The sequence below is a fragment of the Rissa tridactyla genome, chromosome 1 (assembly GCF_028500815.1).
Source record: "Rissa tridactyla isolate bRisTri1 chromosome 1, bRisTri1.patW.cur.20221130, whole genome shotgun sequence".
In the NCBI taxonomy this organism is placed as follows: Eukaryota; Metazoa; Chordata; class Aves; order Charadriiformes; family Laridae; genus Rissa; species Rissa tridactyla.
The window spans coordinates 175,309,619-175,323,380 of NC_071466.1; the positions used below are offsets into that span (position 1 = coordinate 175,309,619).

General features: G+C 39.5%; 1 protein-coding gene across 1 annotated transcript in view; it reads left to right on the top strand.

Moving 5' to 3' along the window:
• LIN7A (lin-7 homolog A, crumbs cell polarity complex component) overlaps positions 1–13,762 on the top strand; it is a 50,209-nt gene that overhangs the window by 21,241 nt on the left and 15,206 nt on the right. The window lies entirely within an intron of this gene.

Consider the following 13,762-nt stretch of genomic DNA (forward strand, 5'->3'; position numbering starts at 1 on the left):
CCGGCCATGGTCAGGGCCTTCCTAAGCTCTGCCCAGCAGTAGATAAATGATGAATGTTATCTTCTAGTCAAGCTGGAGAAGGAGCATCCCCTTTCCTGCATGCATACAAGCAGTATCTTTAAAGTAGTGAAATTACAAATACTCCTGTTAGAAGTTTCTTAGACACAAGCTATTAATTAATACAACATTGTGTCAGACTTTTTACCTACTAAACTGAGTGCTGTTAGCCTGCCAAACAGAAGCAGCTTTAAATGCCCTAATGAAGGCAGCATCTTTTCAGCAGAAAATCTGTAAGAACTTCTGTTCCAGTTTATCTTTCTGCTGCCTGGAACTAATCCTCCCTCACTGAAATCAATGGAGAATCTAATGTTCCCTCGAAGATAGCAGGATTGAACTCCTGATAACTAAGCAACAGCAGCGCATTGATTGAGTGGACTGCTAGGTGGCTGGAAGGAAGAAAGAGAGGAACAGGCATTAGTTTAATAACCAAAATGCAGCACACTCTTTGTTTTATGGAATATATTCTTCAATGTGAGAAACACAGAGAGGCTTCCACTTCATTAAATAGCAGTTTTCAAGGCTTTATAAAAGGAATAGTGTTCCATGACAATAAATAGTGGCACTATGTACCCTGAAAAGCTGATATTCTGACTACTCCTTTCATTTAACCAACGAAATGCTTCTTTAATTGACCACAAAGCATTGAAAAGTTGTGGCATTGGCGGTTGGTTTTTTTTTTTCAGATAGCAGAGCCTGGTACTCCAATTGTTAAAGGCAGCTTTCAATTTTTGCAGCATCATCAGTGAAATCTTACAAATTTATACTCATCTCTGGAAAACAGTCTTAGCAGAAGCAAACAAAAAGCTTGTTGAAACAGGTACAGAGCCTGGGAAGTAGGAAAATGGCTTAGACAAATGCACTCTCGGTTCAGTGAACTGCAAGTAGATTTTGACAAAATCATCTCAATGGCACAAAAGGTCTTTATAAAGTGTTGTGGAAAGACAACCTGCACATGACAGACTATCTAATTACTGTTAGATTCTTACAATCAAATAATAGTCACTTTAAGAAGCCTGGAGCTAGCTGTTACACAAGAATTGAGTGAAGATTAATGAGCAGTTAGATCAGTTCTACCAGCTTCATACACAAACCATTTATTTCTTTTTACATATTTAATGTGTAATATACATAATATAACCTATCTATCTAATATATCATGATCAGAGAACAAAATTTCTACAGCAAAAAAATTACTGATGCCATTCATCACTATGGATGTAAATCTTTTCTTAGAAGAAATCTTCAAATATAAAAGGCCCAGTAACAAATCTTTTCATTTAGGGAGAATGGGAGAATTGACATGTATACATTGCTAGTACTTAAGGTTGTTTAACATGTGGCTCCTCTTTTCAATTACTTACGTTAAGCCCTTGGCAAATGTTTAGACTGTAACTCTCTTTTTTTCCACCAGTTGAAGAGTTGTTGGAAAAGTGCAGAAAATAATTTGTTCCATTTAAAAAAAAAAAAACAATAAGAAAAACATGGAATATTTTGGCCATATTACATTGTTAGACATTGAAGCACTGCACCAAGGGCTTGGAGGATATCTGAGCTGCGTCTTGCCGATAATGAGGGATACCCTTCTTGCATGTCCTGCATGAACACTGGAGTTTATGAAAGGCTGATAGCTACTTTATTGACCAGTACAGTCTTCTCTGAGCATATTTGAGCTTGAGATAGCTAAGGCTAGACAGAAATCTCCCTGCAAATGCTCCTTCCCACTGTGTATCTTCTCGTATCCCAAGTGCAAAACATGAGAGTTTGGCGTCTAGCTTTTAATTCCCTCTATTAGCACCTATATAGACTAGAGGAGAAAGGTGGTTGACCTTTACGAAAGAAGGCACGACAGTCAGTTGGAAGTAACAAGAAAAGTGGGAGATGTTTAGAACACAAGAACCTTCCTGCAGAAAGCAGTGAAGGAAACCAGGTGTGAGCAGTCAAAATGCGATGAGAAGCAGTGGCAGGCTTTGTATTAGTATGCAAATTTTGGAAGAGGCTGCTTATTATATGTATGCAGAGCTTCAGATCTGCAGTGTGGTGTGTTCATTGTATAATCCAAGATCTAAGCCTAACTTTCATCAGAAAATCTAGTAAAAGAGATTAAGGCTAACTCCTGTAGTCCTATAAACTCCATAATGGAGGAGATTTGGAAAATAATTATTTTCTTTTCCAGTCCAAGAATTTATGGACATTCAACTGTCCAGTGGGTTTGATTGTTAACGTATGTCGCAGAGAAACTCAGTATTGGGTTGAATGCAGGTAAAATGATCAAAGATAAGATATAATCCATGCAGTATTGATTGGATGTGACTTGTCCCTTCTAAAGTAGGAATTCTTTAACTACAGAAGCAGGAGATCACTTTTATGATCAATTAGCTTTTACAAGTATGCGGTATTTTATTAGATGACATACATTCCAATCTAATGTGTAGGAATCTATTAAAGGGCTGTAATGAATTGTATTTATGGGAACTTATTTAGCAAATCAACCCGCCAGTTCAAATCACTGTACTAATATCCCATAGAAATAAAATTTTTTGAAGTGACTGAGTGAAAGAAATTTAAATAGAAGTATTTTGGCATTTTTCTAGGATGCTATGTCAGGAAGTGGTGATTAATGGTTCTCACTTAGCTAAATATAAGTACCACCAACTGAAATACTCTGTCTGGCACTAGACAAGAATATGTATTAGCTCTGGAAATAATGGAAATAATTTAAGTATGTAATGGCCTCAGTATTTCCTTTTCACCTGAAGACCCCCAAACCAGAAAACAAGTTAACCGAAGTCTGGTCACATTAAAATTCAATTACGAAAAAAATTTAATTGAGTTTCAAAATTACTTGTTTCAAAAGCTCCCTAGCTACATGAAGATTAATTAGCCTTCTATAGCCTTGTCACCTGGCAAAATCTTGTCCATTATACCATTAAGTCCTTTACCCTTCCATGTGTTTTTGCTGTGTATTCAAAGCTGTTTCTATGTTATAGTCTTCTGATTCCCAGGGGGTTTCTGGAATAGATGAAGGGCAAGGCTACAAAAGTGAACACGTAATTGAACTACTGAGAAGGTATATTCACATGGAACATAAAACTAGGCAACCTGAATTGATAAAGTGACTTTAATTGCTATAAGTCAATAAAAAGGAAGTTACGAGAACCATAGGATAAGGTGAACTTCTGGGCTGGCAAGAAACCTTAAAGATCTGTAGGCCCAGAAGATAGAATAAACAGCTGAGCAAAACACACGGAACCGTCAACAAGAAAATGTGACATACTGTGGTGGTTTAACCCCAGCCAGCAACTAGGACCACGCAGCCGCTCGCTCACTCCCCTAGTTGGGATGGGGGAGAGAATCGGAAAGGTAAAAGTAGGAAGAAACACATGAGTTGAGATAAGGACAGTTTAACAGGCAGAGCAAAAGCCGTAGAGGCAAGCAAAGCAAAACAAGGAATTCATTCACTGCTTCCCATCGGCAGGCAGGTGTTCAGCCATCTCCAGGAAGGCAGGGCTCCATCACAGGTAACGGTTACTTGGGAAGACAAATGCCAGAACTCCGAATGTCCCCACCTTCCTTCTTCTTCCCCCAGCTTTATATACTGAGCATGCCGTCACATGGCGTGGGGTATCCCTTTGGTCAGTTGGGGTCAGCTGTCCCAGCTGTGTCACCTCCCAACTTTTTGTGCCTTCCCAGCCTGCTCGCTGGCGGGGTGATGTGAGAAACAGAAAAGGCCTTGAGAGCCTAGCAACAACCAAAAACATTAGTGTGCTATCAGCACTAGTCTCATCCCAAATCCAAAACCCAGCACTGTACCAGCTGCTAACAAGAAAGTCAACCCCATCCCAGCCGAAACCATGACACATACCTTAGCAGATTATGGGAATTTCATTTACTGTTAATATCTGATAATCAGTACTAAAACACCAGGAGAGGAACAATACAGCTTGATAAACCCATCTATCTCCTGATGGGCAGAAGTTTTCTTTCAGGTTGATTCTCAAGTTTCTATTTCTGAATTGTAAATAGTAGAGTAAAATTCAGGTGTATCTCACTTTCCTCCTGGCCTTCCTTCACTACTCCATTTTCCATTTCAAGATTAAATCTAATGTTTTTCTGTGTGGATAGTATTTAAAAGAAAATCTGACTCATAAATACCTATGGTGAAACATTTACCAATACCAAAAGTAATGACATCAAAAAGACACACAAAAATAACCATTATTACATTTTGTTATCTTACGACCCCGACCAAAATATCAGGTCATCGCAGAAGAGCGCTTTTTCAGAACTGGGTCACTGACAATCGTTTCTTAAAAGGAGGAGCAGTCAACACAAAAATACTCTGCTGTTAGATGTTTTGTATGAAATTAGTCTGTGGAACAGCATGTTTTCTTTAAACGTAATTCGGTTTCTACTTCAGTAGTTTAAAACTTCTAAACTTACTGTAAAATTATCTTGTGGACAGAGCATCCTGGACATTTAAAGACCGATAGTGACTTACAGGCAAAAATTGCAGTGGCAGAACACTGACCCATTTTTGATAAGGTCTGGATGCCCCCCAGTTGCTTTAGAGATATATTTGATTATGTTCTATAATATTAAAAACATGATTGCACTATATGCTATGTAGGATAGTTCAACAAGCCTAGTCGGTGTATTGGAATGATTTCCTTTAATTAATAATTTTCATTGTCATGCCTTAGCAATCTGAATGCCTGGAATCCCAGTGCTGCTGATATGCAATGGGTTATTATCTGGTCATTTCTTCAAGCTGCCTACCTGCGCTTTTCGTTATTAAACCCTGATATATGTCTTTGCAAACATTAGGGAACCAGAAGGCGGCTGCTGGGTGGTGAAAGCTGAGCCTGGTGATACTGTGCTCATTATGTTACTGTGGTGTGGTGTGTGACTGCAGGAGGCTGGCTGGAACCCTTAGCTGTTCACTTCAGTTATCCCAGTACAGTGGTGTACTAAATATAACGGTCTGGGTATCACCTGGACTCAGGCGAAACTTCTGATTAATTCTTTTATTAAAATTTTTCATTTTGGATTTTAAAATCCTGGTGGTGTTGTGTTTCAAGAATCCCAAGATTTGTTTGATCACTTTGCAATTCAATGTTGTTCCTCCACCTCCCAGACCTAGCCTCTGAAACCAGAGTTTTGTTGTTTTCTGCCTGATTAATCCCATTCCCGGTAAAAATAGAGGTTCATCAGGCCATACGTTCTTGGTTGGCACTGAGGGCAGCCCCGAAGTTCAAATCCTGCCCTGAGTCACTCTTCCTTTTCACTGGGAGCTGAATATTTGTTACAGGAGGAGAAATACAATTCCAGTCAGTCTCTCATCTCCACAGGATGAACCCAGCTTTTGAAGTCTTTAAATGAGGAGATGCAACTTTGGGGAAAAAACAACAACACATAAATGTATCAAGAAGACTTACTGCTATAATTCACAGCACAGAACTGTGATTAAAGCTCAGTAGGAAGCCTGACATCCCTGCTGTCACATTTACCCATGCAAACAGAGGTGTTGGTCAGGATTAAGCAAAAGTGGTATATTGGACTTACTAATAAGGCAATTAGTAAACAAACGCACAATAGGACAACTTGTATGAGTAAAGCGAGCGAGATCTGTCAGCACAGATTTGTAACTCAGGTCATAAAAGCAGTATTGTTATATTAGCATGATGCCCCATTAGATTGGCTGGGAAGCAAAGTTCTCCTTAGGCTAATGTGATACCTTGTTATACCCTGTTCTGGAATTCCAGATAGCTTATTCAGAATTACTGCACCATGACTTCAGCAGTAGCACTCATGCAGGAGCAAAAACGGAATTGTGCAAATTGACCTAATTCATTCGGATTTTCACATGCTTATGCATGTATCTTTTCATTACATTTTGCATTCCTGGATACTAATTGTAAAGTTTCAGCATTTTAGCTTTTTTTTTTTAGATATTGGGGTGGATTATAATGTCAGTTGAACCAGTACAACTTACCTCAATTCTGGGGCTGTGTAGCATTTGCAAGAATATTCTTCTGTGCCTTTCCATCCCTTTTCCATTACCAGCATGCCACCGATGAAATGTCATATAACATAGTGATAAAAATTTCCACTAAATAAGTACCTCAATCACTGTTTGGAAACAACATTACTTAACTTCATTCAAAGATGACGATATGGCAAAGTAGTAATGTTTTCGCGTTTTACAGAGTTTTGCATTCACTCTCCTGGTTACAAATACTGTATCTATAATGATGAGTTGAGAGAGGGATGTGTAATGTTTGTAAATTAGGGCAGAAAAAAAATCAAATTTCCAAAGATGTCTGCCTGCTTTTTGCCTTGCCACCATGCTGTATTAGGCATTTAGAAGGTTCAGCGAACAGCTTAAATGGGCAGTAAACACAGAATATTTTTTTAAATTATGCTACTGTGTTCAAATATGTGCTATGTTTTAGAGTGAATGTAACCAGAAATTAAGCAGATTTTAAAAAACAGTGAAGTTTCATTTACCACTTTACCGTAAACGATGGAAGCATTACTCTGTTGCTGGCAAGCCCTGGATGGTATGAATGAGAACTTTTAGAATTATTACCTTGTCACTCAGCAGATGGCCTTCATTAATGGCAATTATATGAATTTACCAAGCTGCCCAAGCATTATCTGAGAGAAGGCATTATTAAGCTTCTGTGCAATTACTAAGTCCCTACGACTTCCATGACTTCACTGCAGGAGATTTAAAACAGCTGCTGTTGTCACTTTTTTTTTAGCCGCCTAGAGCTAAATACATTGATTTCACAGATGTAGTACCCCAGAATCTGGGGCCAGACCGTATCACTGGTCTTTAATCAGGGCGTTCTCCCATTGGTTTTGATTAAAGATCAATTTTCAGAGTCAGCTGATGGCTATATATCTACTCACATTTGTTCTCTGCTTGCATAGTGGTGCCTTTCACAAAAGATAGATATTTTAGTGCTGCAAGAGGCCTGGAATGTATAGAATCAAAGCAGTGACGTATCTTGTTCATATCACAGTTTATTTGGCTTGCTGTACCATGTTTACTGAAACTCTGGTGAGTGGTGCTCAGGCGATGTTCTCAGGTGTGCACCTGGCTGCAGTTGCGTATGCTGCAGGTGGCTCCATTACAACATGAGTGGTGCATCTCAGCATCTTTTGTTTTCCTCACATTATCGTTTTAGTTTATTGTTGCAGTATCATATTTGATTACATAAAACTCGTAAGAATAAACAGAATAGCCTCTGCTGCAGTTCATCTCAAGCCTGTTTCTTCCTCTTGAGAGAAATTAGCAGCAAGGTGAGCTACCAAGGAATATTTATGTTGACAGGTTGTTGGAAGCCACTGCACCACTGTTTCTGCCTTGATGGACCCTCAGTATCCCCCGGCTTCTACTTAACTGATGTCACTGATGAGGCTCCTGAAAAATGCTGCTCAATCTCCATTTTTTAATAGTGCCTTCAGAAAAGCAAAGAAATTGCGAAACTGTTTTAAAACTCCATGTTAGCTATGTTTTTTGTTGGTATTTAAAACAAGGAACAGCAGTTTCCTTCCTTCTCCCTGCCTTCTCAGCTCAATAGAGACACTTGAGGTGAACTTGCATGACAGGCTCGGGTTATGTCATGTTTCATCCAGGTGCTGATTTTGGCAAGGTTTTGCGAAATCTGTCAAAGTTTGGGATATGGCTATTGCATACAGCAGCCCCAACAGCACATACAAGCTTATCGATAAAGTGAAGGAAAACAGTGTTTATTAACGCTTGGCATATTTTTGAACTCAACAGTGACTGTCAGCAAGGTCTAAGAGGGAGAGTTTTAAATTATAAGCTATGATTTCCAAGTGGTCTTACGGGAATTAATCACATGTTGCTATTTCTTTTGATCCCTGTATATTGCAGTAGAAGCAGCAAAAGAGACTTCTAGGTCAGTATTTTGCTAAAGTTTAGTGATTGCAAGTCATACAATTTCTGAAACACTTATAAGACCGTCTTCAAAGACGCCAGATCATCATTGTCATTGACTTAGAGCATAGAACAGTGTGTAAACGACATAAACTAAATGACCCAATCATATTTTTATTGTTCCTCATATAAGTAATTTTTACTTGCAAATAAAAGTCTATTTTTGATTATTCTCAAGAGGGTGCCAAGCAACTTCCTATTGACTTTACCATGTCAGAGTGTTGTTTCCAGACAGAATTGACATTGGAGGGAAGAAGAGGGGGCACACAGAGGTCTTGTGTGTCCTATCAGCAACACCAGGAGTGTTTCAGCTGACTCATCCAATGTGTGCATAGGATGTGACAGCATGCATTTCCTGGTACATCTGCTATGTTCTTCTGCTCGCCCAGAAGGGAGGAAAGAGATTCTGGCCTCAACGTGTAACCCCTGTTGGGTTGTTTCTTGGACAGGCAGCAGCCTCATATGGCAAGAGCTCAGGGACCAAAACTTGGTTCAGCTTTCAGACAGCAACACAGATACTGTCAGAGCAGAGTGAGCACCACCCTTTTCCACACAAAAAATGAAAAATGCTGGAGCAAGTAATATCTTGGCATTTTAACTGGAGCCTCCATGAAGTGTTCCACCCTAAATTAAAATATTATACCCTTACGGTGATTATACTTCATTTATTTTTAACAATGTTTCAGGCTTGTGCTATTTTTTTTACTACTGCCTAAGGACAGCTTAATAATGCATCATGATCGGGATTAGTTTTTTTCTCTTTGGTAACACTGACCTAGTTTCCTCCATAACCCCCGCCCCTCAAAGAAGGTAACTTAAATAAAATATCCTCCATGAAAATTTAAAAGGCAACATTCATAATATTTCTTCCACGTGTTCTGAAGTTAAAACTGTCTCATCTCCTCAGGTTGTCATACGAGACTGAGTTTCATTTACAGGCTTGAGCTCTTTAATGGGTTAGCATCCCTACTGCATGTGGCAACATCCATGCAGTGTTACTTCATGGAAAGGGATTGTTATGATAATTGTGAAAATTATTCGGATGTTTGGTTTTGAAAATAGACACTAACAGTTTTCCCAATGCAAACATGTAACTGCTGTCAGGCTAATGAGAGCTTATCATGTAAAAATATTCAGGATGCCAGCAACCTTGAATGACCACATTCTGTCAGATATAAATAGCTCATTAATACAGACTAGTTGTCACAAAGCAGCTTTTTCTACCAGTTGTCCAAATTCAGTAGCTTCAGGAAATAACTTACGTAATAAAGACTTTTTGGAACTTCCAGTAAGCCCTATAATATATCCCATGCTTTCCCCTCAAAGGTACTTTTCAACCATTTCAACTTCACCGTAATCACAGGCATCCATCGGCTTGTCCTTTTGACATTGACAAAAGAAGACCTCTTGTCAGCTTGCTCTCAGAATGAAGATGATGTGTAGTATACACTGTGAACATGGGTGTGAGATTGCCTAATTCTGCTTCTGTCAGGATTAATCAAACCCATAACCAAATGGGCCTTCGTGACTCATTTGCTCAAGCAATCTCATTTAAGAAGAATCTAAGTTTGTCGTAACCTGGAAGTTACAGTGTATGTAGGTGGCATCCATGGTGTTCTTCCACAGCCAGTGGTTTTCTGAGGTTGTCAATGTCCTCCACAAGGCCTGCAATTTAGAAAGACAGTCTTGCCAAGTTCTCTTCAGTCATCCAGAATACTCCCTCCCCATTTTTTTAATTAACTACAAAAGCTAAAAGTAGCTATTAACACAATGAAAGAACAATGCTTTTTTTTTTTTTTTTGAGTCAACTTAGATAGAAAAGGAAATCAGCCTGCTTTCAAATTCCCCGTGGAACTACTGTCCTCTGGGCTATGGCGTTTGACTGTGTTTAGTACAGTATCTTAGCTAGAGGCTGTAGCTCTGGTGGAGAAAACATGCTTTTATGATGCAGCCATGCTTTCCTGAGCATGCTTACCACATGAGATAATATTAAAGAGCAGAACACAAGCACGAAGCCAGAAATTCCACTTGATATTCATGAGATACAAAAGTAAAGATAAACACACCATCACTAGAGATTTTCTGTTTTTATTGAGCTATTACGGGTTTATGGCTGAATGGAAGCGCTCCATTACATTGGTTTTGAGCTTGAGAAAGGTTACAGAGGTAAAAAGTCATTGTGAAAGAGGAAGGATGGTCTGGTAAGCTGCATACCTCCACACTGCTTACATACACTGCTGGCTGTGTTTGATTTGTTTTCCTTCTTTTACATGCGCGTCTGTTCAGCTGTTATTTTAAATAGACAGTTAGATCAGTTTGTGGGTTATTTTGTAGAAAAGCAAATACTGTTTTAAATCCCGACAAACCTGTCATAAAGGGCATAGATATCCAAAATAAGACAAAGGCCTACAAATACTTCCAATGGAGAAGGAGGAAAGATTACCAAAAGAGATGAAAAATACCCAAGTACATCCAACAGTTATGACTAGAAATTGGACAAACGCAGCATAGAAATCTCCATTTTTAATGGAAATGCTGTTAACTGGTTGACCAATTTCCTAAATAAGCTGGAGGCTTGAAACTCACAGACCTTTCTAAAGACTCTGTAGTTCAACCAAAAGTTATGATTGGTGCAGAAATTACCAGATGAGGTTCCATGTTTTATGGTATACAAGAGTTTAAGGGTGACCAGAGTCTGTCCTGATCTTTGTAGCAGTTAAAACGTGCTTGCCCACTGGTGTGATAGAAGTATGATCTGAATTGTGTGCTGCAGTACAGCTCTGGGGTAGTCTCTCCAGGCATACCAACCAATGCCTTCCCTTCCACAGACAGAAATGTGTTGCATTAAGAATGGAAAATACAGGCAAAAGGTTGTGGGGATTTAAAATTACTAAAACGAATGTGAAGAGGTAAAAATGATGTAAACAAAATAGAGGGCGGGGGGGCCGGAGGCGGGGGGGCAGACACAAGTGGTTTGTGCTGCAGGTGGAAGTTTGCCCTCAGGAACAAAGCATTCGCAGACACCGCAGGGGAGGTCAGCAGCCCTCCGATAACTTCTGCACTGTAACTTCTCCCTGTCACAAGAGCCGGTGTCCTCCTGCCCCAAGGAGCGTCCCACTGACACCAAATGAGATGATATATGGGTATCACCTCTTAGGTCAGAAGGAGGCTGAAGGTCTGGGAATCAGCTGCAGATTTTGGGAAGAGGGGAGGAGAGAGGCCAGCAGCTATGGTGAATAAAGCACGTACACAAAGACAGGAGCTCTTCTCACCATGTTAAAAGACTGATTGAGATATTCCTTTCCCCTTGACATCTTAGAAGGGAGAAATATTTACTTCATCCTTTCCAACATATGAAGGTAATTAGGAAGCCAGGGATCCAGCATAGTTGATGGCAGAAGCATCATACTGAGGTGTAAGTAATTAATAATTTCTCTTTTAAAGCTTAGCCTCAGTTCTGCAAGGATGCACACTTGTATACTGTTCCATTGACATGACTACATAAACGCAATGAAACCAATTATGTCTTCCTTGCACTGGTTATTCTCACGCTAACTCTCCCCTTTGTACTGCCTGTCAGGCTCCTGTCTTCCCTTCCTTGAAAGGCTTCTTCCAAAAACAGTTACACAATTCTCTTCTACGTTGAAGCAATAAATAGTATGGCAGATGAACTAAAGAAACTAAACCCAGATGATGCCAATATATGTGTTAAACATCACTTATCAATCTCTCTGTATATTGCTTCATTCCACGCTTTAACCTGGTTACTTGTGGCACTTACTTAGGTTGTGACTACTCGAAGGAAGAGTTTTATGTCTTTTTATATATTATCCTGCAGCAGGCACTGTGGAAACACAGCTGATGATTACCAATTTTTACATACGTTATCTCATGTGCTTAGAAACCCCCAACGTTTTCAAATAGGTTACTTCCTCATAAATTTCAGAAAAATTTATCTGTGCCTGCAACTTCACAGGTCTAAATTGCAATGTACTCTGTCTTGGGGTTTGGGTTTTGGTTTTTTTGAACACTTTTTCATTGGTGTAAAATGATTTCTGCCTCACACCTGTTCCTTTCTGATGTTTAGACCAAGTTATCCTAACGTCTCTTGAGCGTCATTATTGCAGGTACAGTTGCACTTGGAATTGCATAATATTTCATCAGGGGAGGAAGCACTGAATACCTCTTACAGAAGTTAATGGAACAAAATCTGTTTAATTAAATTGTAACTTGACGAATTCAGCAGAAATGCTGCATCATTCAGGTTGTAAACAGAATGCTGCTTCTAGCCACCTTTATAAAACAGGCTGCTAAGCGCACTGTTACTCCTGGACCTCTTCCTAAAGCTTTGCATTAATTTAAATAGGCCAGCCTGGTACATGCTGCTTAGTTATGAGTCCATACGGAGTAATTCCTGTTAAGAAGTGAGCTCCTAAAGTACCTGTAAGGCAGCCCCCCCTTCCCGTGCTTTGGTAATGCTAAATCGGCCGCTTTGCCTCCCAACTGAATGCGTGGGGATGAGGACCATCGTCATAACAATAATACCTGCTGCATCTGACTCACTACAGCTCCTGCTGGGAGAAGTAATAAAATGTACATTTCTCTGTGCCAGCAAGAGCTGCCACAGTACAAGGAGGATTCACTTCCAAGTTCAGATTTTTCTAGTTGTAATTTTCCTCCCTCACTCTTTTTGTATTTTTTTGAGTACTGTGGGAGAATAACTTTAGATTATGGTGTCTGAGGAGACTACCTGCAGAAGCTGAAAAAGTATGAGATCTATATTCGTGTTTTCAGGAGTATGTCTTGATGGGAGTGTTGTATTCTCCGCACCACAGGAAAGAGAAAACAAAGCCGAGTATGTCTAGCTCCACAGCACAAATGAGAGCTGCGTGAACAAACCCCTGTCTGCAGCACGCTTTCACCCGATGACAGCGTACAGACACTGACAATCTTGGTAGAAATCGCTGTGGGGGAAAATTATCTGAAACATTACCATTTAGTTTACAGCTGCAGCTTTGTGTCTTGAAACACTGACATTTCACCTGTAATTCAATCTCTGTTATTAATGAATTGGGGAAACTTTTCCCTAGGCACTAGACCATCAGACTGCGTATGGAGTCTGTCAGCAAATAACATTACTAAACAGCCAGTAGCCTTTTAGCTGTACGTACAAAAATAGATATGCAGCTCTTTTTCAAATTGGTAACATACAGTAACTGTCTAGATACTGTCCTGGACAACTGGCTCTAGGTGGTCCTGCCTGAGCAGGGGGGTTGGACGAGATGGCATCCGGAGCTCCCTTCCAACCTCAACCAGCCTGTGATTCTGCGATACATTAATTGTCTTTCTTCAGCTCATTCTTATTACACAATGATGTCTTTCGAAATGATTCATCTGTCATGGTCAACAAAGGCCGCTGTTTTAAAAGACTTCTTTAGTAAATATCCTAAAGAATCTTTTCAAATACTTCTAGTTAAGTTCTGCACCTTTGTCTTCTTCTGTACTGAGTGATATTTTGGCCAAATAAGGAAATCTACAGAAGATCTTATACAGACATCTTAAGGATAAAATTGTTAGATTCGGGAGAATCGCTGTATGCTAAAAATGTAATCAATCAGATATACAGATAACAGTAGGCACTAAAAGGAAAGATTTTATAAAACCATTTCAATTAATTGTCACGTAAAGGGGATTGAACAAAAACTGATATTCCTCTCTGGGAGGATTTAAATA